At 49.9% G+C, this 15,470-nt stretch overlaps 1 pseudogene; it reads right to left on the bottom strand.

Annotated features, from left to right (window-relative positions):
- Positions 1-9,140: 9,140 nt before the first annotated feature.
- Positions 9,141-10,672, bottom strand: LOC149914862 (feather keratin Cos1-1/Cos1-3/Cos2-1 pseudogene; annotated as a pseudogene).
- Between the last annotated feature and the right edge of the window lie 4,798 nt (positions 10,673-15,470).

The raw sequence follows: 15,470 nt of genomic DNA, 5'->3' as shown, positions 1-15,470 counted from the left end.
GTTCTCGACAGAAACGAGCACGGCACACGCAGCACTGATGCATGAGGCCAATGTCAATCAGACACACCTATATCCGAGGTGATAAAAATGGCATAAATGACGATACAAGCTCTGTTGTTCGCCACGGAGACCTCCACATAATTCTACGATGTCTGCTATCCTTGATTGCTTCCCCGATACCACACTGATGAGAACAGGAGGTGATCTGTTTCTATGAGACAGCAGTGTGGCTTATACCCACGCCATTCCACACAATTGTATCTCGGCATCCTTCGTAGTGAGGCGTTCCAGCTGCACACCTTCACGAGCACGACATGTCGAGGTCACAGACACTTTCAAGCGATCCCCACAGTAGCTCTGTTCTCAGACTACGAGATTGTGTGAGGGGATTCAGGGCCTCTGGCAGTGAGGTGCAATTTCAGCAAAGGCCACTGTAAGCTGTGTTTCCTGTGAGGGCTACTGCCTCATCTGTGGATCAAGTCACTATTCAGCTTAAAGAGAAGGGCTATTTAGGAGGAAACTGATAAACAAAGCACAGAATGACCACAATCAGTAATCAAAAAGGGAGACAAGAAGGAGGTCCAGAACTCTTCAGCTCCTAACTGATGGACATATACATGTATGACATAAAATGCACGAATTTTAATGAATGTTTAGGGAAAGGTCCAAGGTGTGACAAAAAGGATTGTAGGAAGGAACAAGGGGATGCAGAGCAGAGCAGGGAGGACACAAATTTCCAGTCAGTACACCTACTGGGATGAGCCCTATGCCTGAGCATCACTGCCCAACCTGTCTCCTTAATAAGCGCTGCCTGATGGACATATCTGGAAATATGGCTGTTGAAGTTCAAGTGATTGAGCTCAAGCTTTGTGAGTCGAAAAGTAAAAAGATGATATGAAAGTTGAAGAATGCTCTTGAGGGACTCACGGATATGCGCACATTTTAAATAATGTTTTTGGAAAGATCAATGGTGTCACAAAGAGGTTGTAGGAAGGAACAAGGGGATGCAGAGCAGAGCAGGGAGGACACAAATTTCCAGTCAGTACACCTACTGGGATGAGTCCTATGCCTGAGCATCACTGCCCAACCTGTCTCTTTAATAAGCACTGACTTGTCTGTGCAGCACTGAAACTGTGTTCCATTTCTCATGTGGGAGCACCCCAAAGTCTCTGTCAGTACATGCAGAGACTGGTGTGCAGGAGAGATCTGGGAGCCAGCAACCAAAACAACATGCACAGCACATCAGGATTAAACCAGTGACTGGGAGGAAAGAGTATTCAGGTCTGGGAGAGTGGTGGGTAAGGAAACACAAAGCCTGGGAGTGGAGACTCGGCATGCTGAGATCCCATGGTAATGTCTGAGGAATCAGCACGACTGTGGGGATGTGTGTGAGACGAGTGGGTGGCTGCACACATCTGTTGGCCAGCAAACAGCAGGCTGGCCTATCCCAAGCAAAGGAGGAGACCCACATGCAGGGTAAGAGAAGCCAGGCTCCAGGCAGGGGTATTGGATGTGCTGAGGACCCCTGCTCACACCGATGGGCTGTGTGACTGTGGGAATGCATGCGAATCTAATGGGTGAAGGTGTGTGCTTCCACTGGGGAACGGCAGTCCTGATTAGGCAGAGAGGAGGAACAGGGCTTGGCTCTGAGCTTAGGGCTTATAAGAGAAATGGTGTTGTTACCTGTGGGTGTTGCTATGGCAGTGAGTGCCCTGCCTGTGGAGCCAGCAGAGTCATTTCCTGCAGCTCTGTCATCTTGGGGCTGGGAGGTGGTTTTCTGCCTCTTTCTCACTCAGCAAACAGGAGGCTGGGTCTCAGCATGCACCGCAGCTCTCTCGTCCTCACTGCCTTCCTGGGACAACTGCTGGGTAAGTGCTGGCTTTTAATCAAGGCATCCATCTTCTCTCCAGGAAGTGCTCACCAGACTTATCAGGTCTTTCTGGCAAACAGTTCTTGAGTAACAATAAACGTTCTGCCCTTCTTTCTCTCTCTCTCTGCTTTTGTCTTCTAACCCACCTGCTGCCATCCCTGCAGTCTCACATTTCAGCCTTTCCAACAGATTCAAGCAGATCTGGTCAAAGTCACAGCAGTGACATTAAATATCTCATAGAAACAGCATTAACTATATGCTGACTGATGCATAATGATTGTGGCCGCTAGTGTTCTGGTGGTTGCCAGCACAGCCAGAGATTACGCTTGATCACCATTCAGCTCAGCTTTGTGTATACTGAAGGACTTTGGAGACCTCCATGTTGGCAGGACTTCCCAATGCCTCCATGGGTCCCTCAACCTGCTCAGCCATGACAGGCTGCTCCCTGTCCCATTCAGCAGGCGCACAGCACAGGATCTGCTCTGGCCCACAAGCACAGACCTCTTCCAAAACCACCTTCCTATGCACAAGCTGCAGCACCTTTCTGCTGGACAAAGGACAGGGAACCTTCTCTCCCACTGCTTTGTGTCCATTCCATGTTGGCAGCTGGAACCTTCCCTGCAGAGCTGCTCACCTCTGCTTTCTTCTTCCAGATGCCGTGGGGCAGACCATTGTCAGCCAGCAAGAAGGACAGGTCACAGTGGAGGAGAGAAACACCTTCCAGACCACCTGCACATACCACACCTCCACCTTTGATGCTTTTCTTTGGTACCAGCAGAAGAAAGGCCAAGCCCCCCAGCTGGTCACATACCAGGCAGCAGCAGGCTCCAAGCACAACGGCCGTTTCACCACGGGGCTGAACACCACCGGGAAAAACAGCCTCCTGCGGCTGGCAGAAGTCCAGCTGTCTGACAGCGCCTTGTACCTCTGTGCTGTGCAGGACACCCTGGTGCAGGGAGCTTCCTCGGCCGTGCAACAGCCCCAGTGAGGGAGGGGCTGTGTCTGTTGGAGGCGGAGCTCTGGGGAAGGAGCCCTCAGCTCTCCCCTGGCAGCGCTGCTTCCCCTGTGTGCACAGAGATCTGCAGGTCAGCATCCTCTTCCAGAAGAGACCGATGTCTGTGGCTTGGGAGGAATGAAAAGTGATGAAGGAGAGCCTGACTGGGAATTCCTCTCCATGTGCACTTCTGGACAACCCAGTTTTTGCATGGTCTGTGCTGAGAACACATGCTGCACTGTGTGCTCTGCTGTGCTCTGAGGGCTTTAAGCAGGTGGTCTGAATCTCACCTGAGCTCTGCAGTCCCATGCAGATTGCTTTGTTCTCTGACGCTTGGAAAGACTAGTAACTTGAGACCGCTATGAAACAGATTGCTTGGAGGCTGGGATGCAGGTAACATCAGTGACTCTGAAGAGGGAAATGAGTTTTCTTCCACAGAGAGCTTCCACCAGAGCTGCCAATATTCTGTGCCTATTCCCCATGCTGAAGATCCCAAAGGACATCCATCTGTCAATCCCGTATCATCCAGGGTGCCTGTGGGGAAATATAGACTCAAAGAAGGGAATACAAGGGAAAGAGAGGAAAGAGTAGATGATGAGGAACATAGCATTGAGCACGGGGGGCACTTTCTGCCATACTAGTGTCTAGAAATTCAGTAGAGATGAAAGCATTCAGAAGTGATGGAGACTCCATCACAGCTGAGGATAATATCCACCACATAAGAGCTGAGGATGAGGGCAAGTGGGGCCACCATCTGGCTTTATCCGGGGCATTATGGTTCCTGTCATCATCATCATCCTCACACCGTGCTTTTCATAGTTGTTTCATACATCTGCATCACCTCCACAGTTCTCTCTATTCCCTCTAAATTCACTCACCAGAAGGCATTCTTTGCCTGTCCCCCCCATCTCAGCATGGTTCCCTTTCTACCAGAGACCAAGGTCAGATCCGACCAAAGCCTACGGGGAAGCTCCATCCCTTGAATGCCTTGGACCTTCAAGAAGACTGACAGGGCAGGAGGAGAGCTGTAGGTTGGGCCATAGAGGCGTACACCTGCAGAGCAAGGGGAGGGCTGTGCTATTGCATAGAGACCCCTGGCCAGGGACCAGGTCAGAGCTACTCTTTATGGTTACACTGGTTACACTGGTCAGCCTAGTTCTGATGCTCTTTGTCTTGTGGTCCCATATGAGCCAGCACTGAATGACACAACAGATGTCCTGGGCAGAGCTGCTGCCATCCTGATATCACGTAGAAATGATTTTCAATGCCAGTGCTGTGCTGCTGGCATCGCACAGAATGTGTGTGGAAGCAAAGCTCTCACAAAACAGATCCCCAGGCTGTGATGATGTGTGAAGTTGCAGGTGTGTGTGGGGGGAGCAGTGATACTGCGTGGAGCACAAGGGCTATTTCATCCCTGGTGCACAGGGAATATGAAAGTATCTCGGTGTCTGGGGAAAGACACCCCAGTGTGAGTCCAGTGTTTGGGCTGTGCATGCTGTGTGTGACTATGGGAAGTACAGAAGTCCAATAGAGTGCAGAAACATGTCACACTCTCACTGCCCTGTCCCAGTGGAGATGGGGATATCTGCTCTCACACGGAGTCTTCAGTGGAGAAGGGTTGAAGGGTTGGGGCACTTTGAATGTCTTCTATTTCCTGAGCCTGAGGAGAACAGTTCCATGCTTGGGGAAGACCTGACACCACAAGAAGCCATGAGTGTCTGGGCATGAGCCACAATCCTGGGCCTTGCTGCACCCATGGGAGTGCTGAGTTCAGAGGGACTGGGGGCTCCAACCTGTGGCCTTCTATAGCTGGTAGCAATAATGCCCTGTGGAAACAGGCAACTTGGCAAATTAATGGCAAGGCTCAGAGCTCTGTGACAGCTGCTAGGATCACACAGGGAAGATGTACCCGCAGTGACGGGTGAGTGGAAGGGATGGGAAAGTGGAATAGAGACAGAGGGCCATACCCAAGAAAACTACACCTTCCCAGTTCCTGATGGCCTTTGAGAACACCTTTCTCTGGGTCTCCTTCCCCAATACTGCTCATCCCAAAGCCAGAGAAATAGATTTCCCCAGACTCTGTGGGATTTGTGTCTTCTCTGGGCCTCTCCATTTCACCCTCTCCTGAAGATTTAATGTATCCTGATTTCCATTCACATTACATGCTCGCGGGTTGAGGTGACCTGTCTAAGAAGAAACAGTGCAAGGCAGGGACTGATGGTCACTGGTGGTGGAGGAATACCTAGGAATGTCTTCCCCTCCTTCAAGAGAGTGTGCTTGAAAAAATGATGGTCTGCACTGTGCACGAACCTCCAGTGATCTGAGGAGTGATGCAGTCTCCCTAGCTTGTTCACACGAAAGACACCCCCTTCTCCTTTGGCAATCTCTACATTTATGGGAAAAAAATACACCAACGCAGAAGGAAACACTAAGGGATGCAGAAGTGTTTAATGAGTCTGAGGAGAGAAATGATGTCACCCAAATCAGAGCGCTGTGTGCGGTGAGCAGCAGAAACAGACAAGAATCTGTTCTGCTTTCCTATTGCAGCATTGCCACAGAACCCTGTCTCCCAGCCCAGAGTTTTAGGGAGACGAGCAGGTCACTCAGGGAGTATTTTTGGGGATACCGACAATGATGTCTAAAGGGAAAAGACAGTAATGATATCTGATAGGAAGAGTGAGTGAAAGAGATTATCAATATATATTCTCCATGTTAACAGAGATGTCCATTACATGTCTGTCTTGCAGGGCATCACGCTATGAGGGAATCAATGCACATGCAGTGCTGGGAACTGAAAACAGTTCAGGGAATTCCAAGGGATTCTTGGTCTCATCCTGACAGAGCCCAATGAAAGCCACTGGGGCTTATCTAAGTACTGCCTAGACGCTTGTTCAAAAGTTACCTCCTTACAGGCCCACCCTCCTGCCATGGCAAACTTTCTCCCCACTTCCCTCTCTCATGATAAGCAGAGCCAGATATGGAAAAGAGGTAATTGCAGCTGAGAGTTCCACTGAGCTCAGAACTCTGTTTGGAGAATGAAGAGAAGAAGAAGGGGCTTCACACTCACCTGGTTCCCCAGACGAAGGAGACAAGAAGTGGATGAGGTGGCAAGGAGCTGAGCTGGCTTTTATAATGGACCCAAACTGCCCCATGTCCGCAGGCATCCCTTGCTGCACTGATTATTTTATGACCTGAACCTCTTGAATGCAAAACATCCCAGCTATTGGCATAGACTGTGTGCTGGTTTCCAGTGCTGCTACTTTCATATCCTGATTTATGTCACTCCCATTGCTCGTGGAAACCATCTGTTGAGTGGCAGGAAGAAAAACCCAAGTGTTTCCAGGCAGCAGATATCAGTGTGGGCAGAACCCTCAGTTCACGTGTTGGAAGAATCCATCATATGCAAAAGATATCAGCATGCTTCGTAGGCCATCAGTGTGCTACTTTCTAACACTCCAATTTGAGTCTTAGGGTGTTTTGCGATTGACTGATATACAGTATCACTAGTATTTGGCTTGAACATCTGCTGTTTTGTGCCATTCCCCCACATGTCCTGTCATCAGATAACAGGGAGAGGAGACCGGCACCTCCCTCTCTGCTTTCCCTCCTCGGGAAGCTGTAGAGAGCAATGAGGTCGTCCCTAACATTTGTATTCTCCAAAATGGACAACCCACGTGTTCTCTGGCTCTCCTCACAGGATATGCCTTCCATGCCCACTATCAGCTCTGCTGCCCTCCTCTGGACGCTTTAAAGCACCTTGAACATCCTTCATACTTTGTGGAGCCCAGAACAGCCAACTATATTCTGGGTAAAGACACACCATAGCTTACTGTACTGGGAAATTAATCCTTTTTTGACCAGTAGCCAATCGAGTGTGTAATGCATTCTAAAATTCAGATGGAGCTCTTGGCTTCCAGGGCACAACGTTGGCTCTTGTTGAGCCTGATGTCGGCCAGCACACCCAGATCCCTTCAGGATGTCTGTGTTTCTCAGGTGCTCAGCTGCACTTCAAGGGTGACTCCAGTCTAAGACTAGAGCCTGAACATTTCAAAGCAGGGAAGGAATGGTATGTGATGGCCATGGCAAACAGGCCATAGATTAAGGCAGTCAGGATGGTAGAGACTGGAAGATAGTGATATCCTGGAGCAAGAAAAAAACTCTTGCTTTAGTCACAGACATGCATGTCCAGAAGAGGCACGGCCCTCTGGACACTGGGGCAGACAAACAAGATCCACTGAAGGGGCTCATCAGAAGTGGCTGAACTCAAGCCTTATGACTGGAGGAAGGAGAAAAGGTGTGAGACTTAAAGGACACACATCCCTTTGAAAGCGGATACTTCAGTTTGCTGAAGTCTTGGCTGCTAATTTCCTTGGAAAGGAATGTCAACTCTAATGCTACAGAAGGACTCCAAAAGTTTGTCTGCATATCCGTGTACAATCCCTTACAATTCTTCCACATAGTTCTGCTTCCAGGCAGCAGTGACTTTAGCCACCCCAGTAAATGCTGGATGAGCAGTATGGCTGGACATCAGGAATTCCAGAGATTTCAGAATTCAAAAAGAGGCGGGCAAACTGTGAGCAACCCTGAGACATGGCTGTCCATGCAGGGATGCAGTCAGGAACACCACAAGTCAGCCTGAGATGAAAACTTGCTGGGAAGAACTGTGAGAAAAGTGTCATAAGCTCTACTGTGGCAGCAAAAAAGGAAGCTAAGGAGATAATATTTCCACTGGATCATGAGATGCCAGAAATAGTGAGAAGTAAATGTGTAATATACTGAATGCTTCTTTTTGGTCAATTTTCATGATAATTCTTTTAGACAGACCTACAAGACCCCTGAGCTTCATTCACAGAATTCATGGGAGTTAAGTAGCATTCCCTGTAAAGGAAGAAAACCTAGCAGAGAACTTAATCCAGTTGGACATACTCGTGCTCTTGAAATGGTCTGGGATGCACCCATAGGTGATTGACCGGGTGACATCGTTGTGATACAGCTGTCTGTCATTGCTCAGGAGACATGACAGTTGAGGGATGGTGGTCGTAGCTATGAAAAAACAACATGCATCAAAAACATTTAGCAGGACTGAGAAAGGGAACTCAGGAAATTATTGACCAACGGCACTCCACTGACACCTTCCATAGCGATGTATTTTGGAGCAGATGTATTTAGATGCTAATACGGGACATCCGAAAGACAGCGAGGTGGTTTGGAGCAGCCCCGGGGCGGAGCTGGCGGCGGCGGCGGGGAGGAGGCGCCGCGGGCGGGGGCAGCGCGGCGGAGTGCGGGCGGCGGAGCGGCGGGATGCGGCAGAGCCGGGCCGCGGGGCTGGCGGGGCTGGCCGCGGTGCTCCTGGGTGCGCGGGGCTGCCGCCGGCGGGGCCGGACTGCGGGGGCAGGGGCGGCCGGGGCTTCTGGACATTTCGTCTTCTTTCCGACCTCCTGCACCTCTCTGCTCCTTCATGAAATTGCTGTGCGAGAAAATGGATTTTCTGAGTGTGCTGCTTCTTTTCTTCTCGGCAGTGGCTGTGAGCAGAGCTCAGGTGCAGCAGGAGCCGGCGGCAGAGACCACCGAGGGCACCGGCATCAACATCACCTGCTCACACACCAGTACACTGGCCAACAACATCTATTGGTACCGCCAGCTCCCGGGCCAAGGACCCGCATTCCTCGTCAGCGCCGTTAGAGGCTCCAAGGAGGTGCCGGACCCGGAGGGGCAGGTGTTTATGTCGGCAGACCGCCGCTTCAGCGCCCTGTGGCTCGCCCGGCCCCGGCTCGGCGACGCGGCCGTGTATTACTGCGCCGTGGACCCACGGGGAGCGAAGCCGGGGCTGCGGCCGGGCACGAACCGCTTTGGGCGGGGCGGGGGCACAGTGCCGTCCGGGCCCGCAGGGGGCGCTGCCTGCATGGCCGCCAAACTTCATCCGGACCAGGGTGCACCTCCCTGAGTTCTCGAGAAAAATGAGCACGGCACCCACAGCAGCTGTTGACTGAAGCCAGTGTGAGTCAGACACACCTATGTTTGAGGTTGGCAGGACGGCACAACTGACCGCATGAGCTGTATTGGACGCCCCAGAGGCCTCCATACAGTTCCGCTTCATCTCCTAGCCTCTCCTGCTTTCATAATGCCACATGGATAAGAGTAGGAGAAGACCTGTTCCTAAGAGCCAGCAGGATGTCTTGCTGCCACGACATCCCACACAGTCATAGCTTTTCGTCTGGGCAAAACACAGGTTGTGTTCTCTTTTTTCAGGAACTTAGAGGTAGCTGTGGGCAGAAACACCACAAGGCAAAGGCTGATAGCCACTTGTTCTGCCGTAGACAGGGGTATCTTCTTCAGCGGCAGGGGACAGTGTGCAAGAACTCAGCCTCTGCGGTGAATCACATCATCCCATTCTTCTGGGAATGGAGAAGGATCTCGTTAACCACTCAACTTATACCTGCCAGGAGCAGAGCCATTCTCTATCGGCAGTTCTGGAGGCCACAGACAGTGGAAATAAACATCAAATGCTCAAATGAGATGCAGAAATCTTTAATGAATGTTTACAGAGGGAAACGAGGTCACCCTCAGAAGAGGCTTCACAGTGCAGGATTTGCCTGATCCCATGTTTAAGTTCAAACAGTGAGTTCATGCAAGGCATGTACCTTATTTTCCAGCACTGGATGAGATCGTTCTGAGGAACCTCACATATCAGAGGAGCACAGCGAAAAAAAAAAAAAAAAAAAGAGAAAGAAAAAGATAAACTGGAGGAGGAGGTAGATGAGATAGGTGGGTAGAGGAACGGAAGCAGAGGAATCAGCGAGCTTTACTGAAAACCCAGGCATTCCTCTTCCTGACGGTACTTCCTAGAGTAGCTGAGGCTTGTCAGGTATTCTGAAAGCAGGGGCTTGAAAATTCCTTCTTGATCCAGCATCATGTTCGTGGCTTACGAAAGAATTTCTGCAGGACCACGGCCAGCGGCTTTAGCAGGGCGGGCACCTTCTGCCGCAGTAGCGGCTGCCCAAGCCGGACAAGTCCAAGCCCCCCGACGTGATGGGCACGCCCTCAGAGCTGAGGATGCTGCCAACAGCAGCGGAGGTGGAGGAGCCCACGACGGTGTTCTGCGGGAAGGAGCTGAGGATGGGTCCGGGCAGGGTCACCACCACGGGAGAGGGCTCGATGACGATGGTGGAGTTCTGGCACTGCCTGACACAGGGCTCATTGCAGCTGCTGGCCAGAGGGGTCGGGCCGCAGGGCCGGCATGGCACACACTGGGAGTAGCAGGACATGTCTTGGGACTGGAGGTACACCTAGGAGAGAGGGATAGAATGTAGAAGGAAACGAGAATATGTGACGGGCAGCCTGGATTGCCTCTCGCAAAGGAGCCAAGGGAACTACTAAGGATGGAGAACAGCAGCAGCTTGGGACAGCAGGTCAGAGCCCTTCATTAAGCCAGGGCTCTACAAAGAGCAGGGTGACCCAGGGAGACTCTCACAGACTGGGTAAATCTAAAGCCATGTGAGCTGTTCCAAGCATTCTCTATGCACACCTAATCCCCTCCACAGTCTCCCATAGCAAGCACCTCCACTATCTGATTGAATGACTGTCGAGGCACCGTCTGACTTTGCAAGAGGAGAAGAGAGGACTTCACACTTACCTGGTTCCCAGCGAGAAGGAGACAAGAGAAGTGGATGGCAGAGCTGGAATCTGGGCTGCCCTTTATACTGGTCTTTCATTGCTGCAAGCCAAGAGGCATAATTGATACAGGCAATAATTTTATGACAAGCACACTGTGAATGCAAGCCATCCTTGCTGAGTTTTGGTTTCCTGCAGTGCTGCTTTTTCATGTTTAGATTTTTCCTATGCCCATTCTCTAATGAAGGATTCTTTGAAGTGCTGTGATTAAAGGCCCGAAGATTTAAAGAGCAGAATTGCATTGGAGAGGCAGATGACTCAGCTTTAGTGCTGGATGGGTCCAGAGCACACAAGTGACATCAGCCTGGTTCACTGCAGTGGAGCTCTTTGAAGTGTCATTCTCAGGATAAGCTCCCAAAAGCACCAGCTGGATACCCAAGGCTTCCTGTACATGAGGATGTGCCTCATCCTTCTCTTCCTCTGCCTTCTCAGCTCACTCTGATGGCCACTTGATTTGGCTTTCCACTGTGTGTGATTTTTCTGCTGGGATTTAACCCTATGCCATGTAACATTGTCCTCCAGAAAACTGTTTTTAACTCTTTCAATTTGTGCATTCTCTGTGCAATCTGCCAGTTCACAAGAAATGTCACAAAATCACTGAATAATTTGTGTAGGAAGAGTCGTGAAAGATAATCTAGTTCCAAAGACATCTACCAACAGGGATTCTTTCCATTGTATGGAAGTGCCTGGGATGGATAACCTCAGAGGTCTTTCCCAACCTTCGTGATTCTATGATTCTATGATTCTATAACTAAGGATTTATTCCTCAGCTTTAAGAGATCCACCTTCCAGTGCCCAGGGGGCTGATGGAGTGCAAAGTTGTTCTCCAAGGCCATCTCTATGCAGGTTTATAGTCCACATGGGGATAAACTCAAGGCTGCAGCAAAGCGGAAGCCTCCAGTGTGGGAAGTAGCTGGAGAAAAGAAACTCATAGCCTATTAATATCAGAGTTTCTACAGTGCATCCATCTACCAGGCACAAAACTGGAAAGGCAACTACTTCAGTTCAGACTGTAGGTGTATCTAAAAGAGATCTCTGAGGAAAAAAGACTGGAAAGAGTAGTGAGTATAAGACTGAGTGGAAGAGGTTAATAGTTGACATTGGCCATGTTGTCAGAGATGCCAGAGAAGCCACTCTCCACCACCTCTCCAGAGGATGAAAATTCCCCCTCATGTCCTCACCTTATCCCCTGCCAACAGAGATTGCCTTTTGTTCTAGGCAAAATGAGACTCTCATCAAAAGCATCATGTGAAGGCAGAAGTAGGGATGCAGAAAAATGTGAGGACTTTGAAGAGAGAAATTACCTTCTTTTGAGAGAACCCTGTCAGTTCAGGCAGTCCCAGGAGCTGACAGAAACTTGTGTCTATCGTCTATTGCAGACATCCCACTGAGGACCTATCTGGCTGTCCCACAGATGGGGAGCAGACAACACCCCCCATAATAGCTTTTAGAATCTTAAGGCCTACAAGGGCAGAAGATAGGGAAGAGGGGAAAGAGTGTCAAAGACAGGGAAATTAGGCTTTGATCATGTTTTCAGAGAGCCTTGGCTTGCCCTCCTTTAGAAGATGGCTCTGGGCACTCAGTGACATCAATGGCCAGGATCTCAGCCCCCAGTCCAGCATCATCTTCTGGGTTCCCAGGGGACCTGGCTTGGGCTCTTGTAAGTCACTTCAGCACAGCAGGGAACTATCTGCTGCAGCAGCATCTGGAAATGCAAGAGAACTCACAGCACCCATAGCTGACGGGACTCACAGAACTCACAGCTGACGGGAAATCCATCACAGTTGAAGATCTGCCAACAGCAGCAGAGGTGGAGGATCTCACAGACCACTGCTCTGCTGGAAGGAGCTGTCAATAGTGTCAGATCGGACCACTATCACAGGAGGGGTCAGAGTGTCCAGCAGGGTCAGGGCACAAGGCCAGTGACAGGTATTGGGCATGGCAGGCACTGGTCACAGGAGGACATGGATCAGGGCTGACGTTGTACCTGGGAGAGACTGCAGGGAGAAAGCTCTGTGACCAGAGCACAGGGACATGTAAGGAGCAGTTCATCCCCCTCCCATAAGCACACCAATGAACTTGGTTGGCTGGAAGAATCACAGATTCACAGAACTGTAAGGGTTGGAAGGGACGTCTGGATATCATCTAGTCCAACTGCCATGCTAAAGTAGTTTCCCCCAGATGAGCTCAAACTGGAAAATGTCCAGGTGGGTTTTGAATATCTCCAGAGAAGGAGATTCCAAAACCTCTCTGGCAGCCTGTTCCAGTGCTCTGCTTTCACACACACATTCAGATGGAGCTTCCTGTTCCCACCTGTTTTGTCAGTGGGAAACACTAAAAAGAGCCTAGCCCCATTCTCTTTGTATCTGCCCTTTAGATATTTACAAGCTCTGCTAAGATCTCCTCTTAGTCTTCTCCAGGATGAACAGTCCCAAGACCTGGCCTTTCAACCTAAGGAAAAAATTCATGGCTCTATAAAACCGCATGAAAGGTCAAAATGTTGTCTTCACTTTATCCAGGTGTGATGTCAGAAGCCTGGCCAGATGCAACAAGTGGAAAATCCATCTCTCTCAGTGGAAATCCATCTCAGACACGCCCAACACAGCCATGATCAGAAAAGGATGTGGGAGAAGGGCTTCAGACTTGTGTTGGTTACCAAGAAGTAATAGGTGACAGTTGTTGATTAGAGGGTGAAGGAATTGGGCTGCCTTTAATGGAGACCCTGCACTGCCCCAGGCCCAGGCATAGCCTCCATGGAAGTGACAATTTTCTGTGGTGCTTGTGATGAATGGAAAACAGCCAATGGCATGAGCTGTGTGGCTGCTTCCCTTCATGCTGCTTGTTTCCTGGCTTATGCTACAACCATTCCCTCATGCAGGCTTCCTCTGAGTGCTGGAACTGAGAGGCCATAGCTTTTCTGGGCCAGGAATGAGTCAGTGATGGCAGAGGACTCAGCTCAAGTGCTGAGAGGGATCCATCTCAGGCAAGTGATGCTGGCCTGGGGCTTCCCTGCATGCAGATCTGCCATGTCTTCTTCTTTCCCTCCATCCCAATTCACTCCAGTGGTCTCATGTGTTTATATTCCAAGGCAGGTGGGCTGGACTGATGGGTTTCATTTCTCTTTCTCATCCCACTGCCTTATGGTGAAATTGCATGATCTCACTGAGCCGTACATGCACATCTGCAAATGGTGCTCTCAGCTCATCTGCAGCCTTGTCCAGCTCGAGCACTGCAACCTCGCTCTGCCAGAAAAGTCCCTCAGTGTTTCCTTAGTCAGATCCCATGCCCTCAGTCCCTGCCTCTCCAGCCATGTGTGTGCATGAGCGTGGGTGATGAGTGCACATGTACCTGAAGTGTTTGTGAGCTTCTGTTTCTGTGCCTGCATTGCTTGAATATTCTTTTGTGAGTGCATTGATGTAACAATACCTTTGTGCAGGCACAAGTGTGTTTATATGTATGCACACACGATATGTGCTTCTGCACATGTGCACAGAATTAGCCTGACCCTGTGCACAGGTCCAGCAGGTCCCAAGGCCCACGGTGTTCCTTCTGTGTACTGGTGTCAGGTGCTGGTGCAGCCTGGGTCCCTCAAAGTCTAAAAAGGTGGAGGGAAGGCTGGAGTGTTTGTGTTTAACTGATTAGATCTGCAGCCTAGATCTAGTCTTTCCCTTGTGCCGCCTAGCATCTCCCAACACCCATCTGCTTCCATGAGGCCATTTGATCTCCTGACCCAGGTGGAAAGAATTTCCTATGGGAATCTGCTGACTCCTTTATGGTGAAGTAGCTTTTGTTTTCTGAGTGCTGACTGTCAGAAGATGCAGCAACTGGGAGAGAAGGGAATACATAGAGAGACCAGTAGGAGGGACGTAGTGACACTGCATATGAGGCCAATGGCTTCAAAAAAACAGCAGTGACACTGGAAATCTTAGAGCCATAGGAGAACAGGACATTGGTGACCAAATTGAATCTTGTGGGCTTAAACAGACCACATCAGTTGACACGTGATCCTGTTTTCATTACCTTTTCCACGTGTCTCCTAACCTTGATGGGAATGGCCTCACCTTTGTCACTGTGGGAAGAAAAAGGCACCTGAGGATTCCAGTGTATACCTTCCTTAGCAAGTTCATCCTCTTGAGATCTGATAAAGCATTGTTCCCAGAACTGGAGAATTTCTGTGTCATCAGGAAAAACACTTGTATTTGCAAGTGAAAGGCAGTCATCTGATCTCACGGAATGTCTAGTTTTCTGTGTTGCCCTTTGATTGTCATACACAATATATTGAATTACAACAGTAATATCATTGTGCACTTCTCCTGTGGTGCTGAGACTGTTCTTATCCTGGCCTCTGGGAGAGGAATTTCATGGTTCCTGTCCTTACTGTCCAAAGTGCTCTGCTTTCATGGCTGTTTCTGACATCAGCATCATCTTCACAGTTCTCCCTGCCCCCTCTCCTTTCACCAATAGGCATTCTGCACTTGTGCTTCCATCTCACCATGGTTCCCATTTATTAGGAGATTTCTTGAAATAAATACAACACAATGTGTTGGAACTGAGACAGGACACAAGAGCACTGTGGTTTAGCTTTTCTTCATAAAGGATAAGGATAATGGAGTCACTGACTTCTGTCTGTTTGTCTGTTCTACCTCAGCATATGCTATGATTCCCTGATTCTCTGCATTTCACAGATGATGAGATGATCTGTGGGCAATGTGATCTTTAAAAAAAAAATAAATAAAGGACCAGGAGTGGCCGGGCTGAAGGTGCGACTGAAAGTTTCTAGGTGGAAAACAGCAGAAAAGGCAAGGCACGGTGGAACTGTGCATGCTCTCCTCTTGGGAACTGGACCAAGCAAGACACTGTGCTGAAGAGTTCTGTGACTGGGGCACCCTCACATGTAACACTGTCCAACTCCAGCCCTGCCATCATTCCCCAAAT

The sequence above is a fragment of the Phasianus colchicus genome, chromosome 26 (assembly GCF_987193195.1).
Source record: "Phasianus colchicus chromosome 26, bPhaCol1.hap1.1, whole genome shotgun sequence".
Taxonomy (NCBI): Eukaryota; Metazoa; Chordata; class Aves; order Galliformes; family Phasianidae; genus Phasianus; species Phasianus colchicus.
The sequence above is the reverse complement of the archived record's forward strand: the minus strand, read 5'-3'. Positions and strand labels throughout refer to the sequence as shown.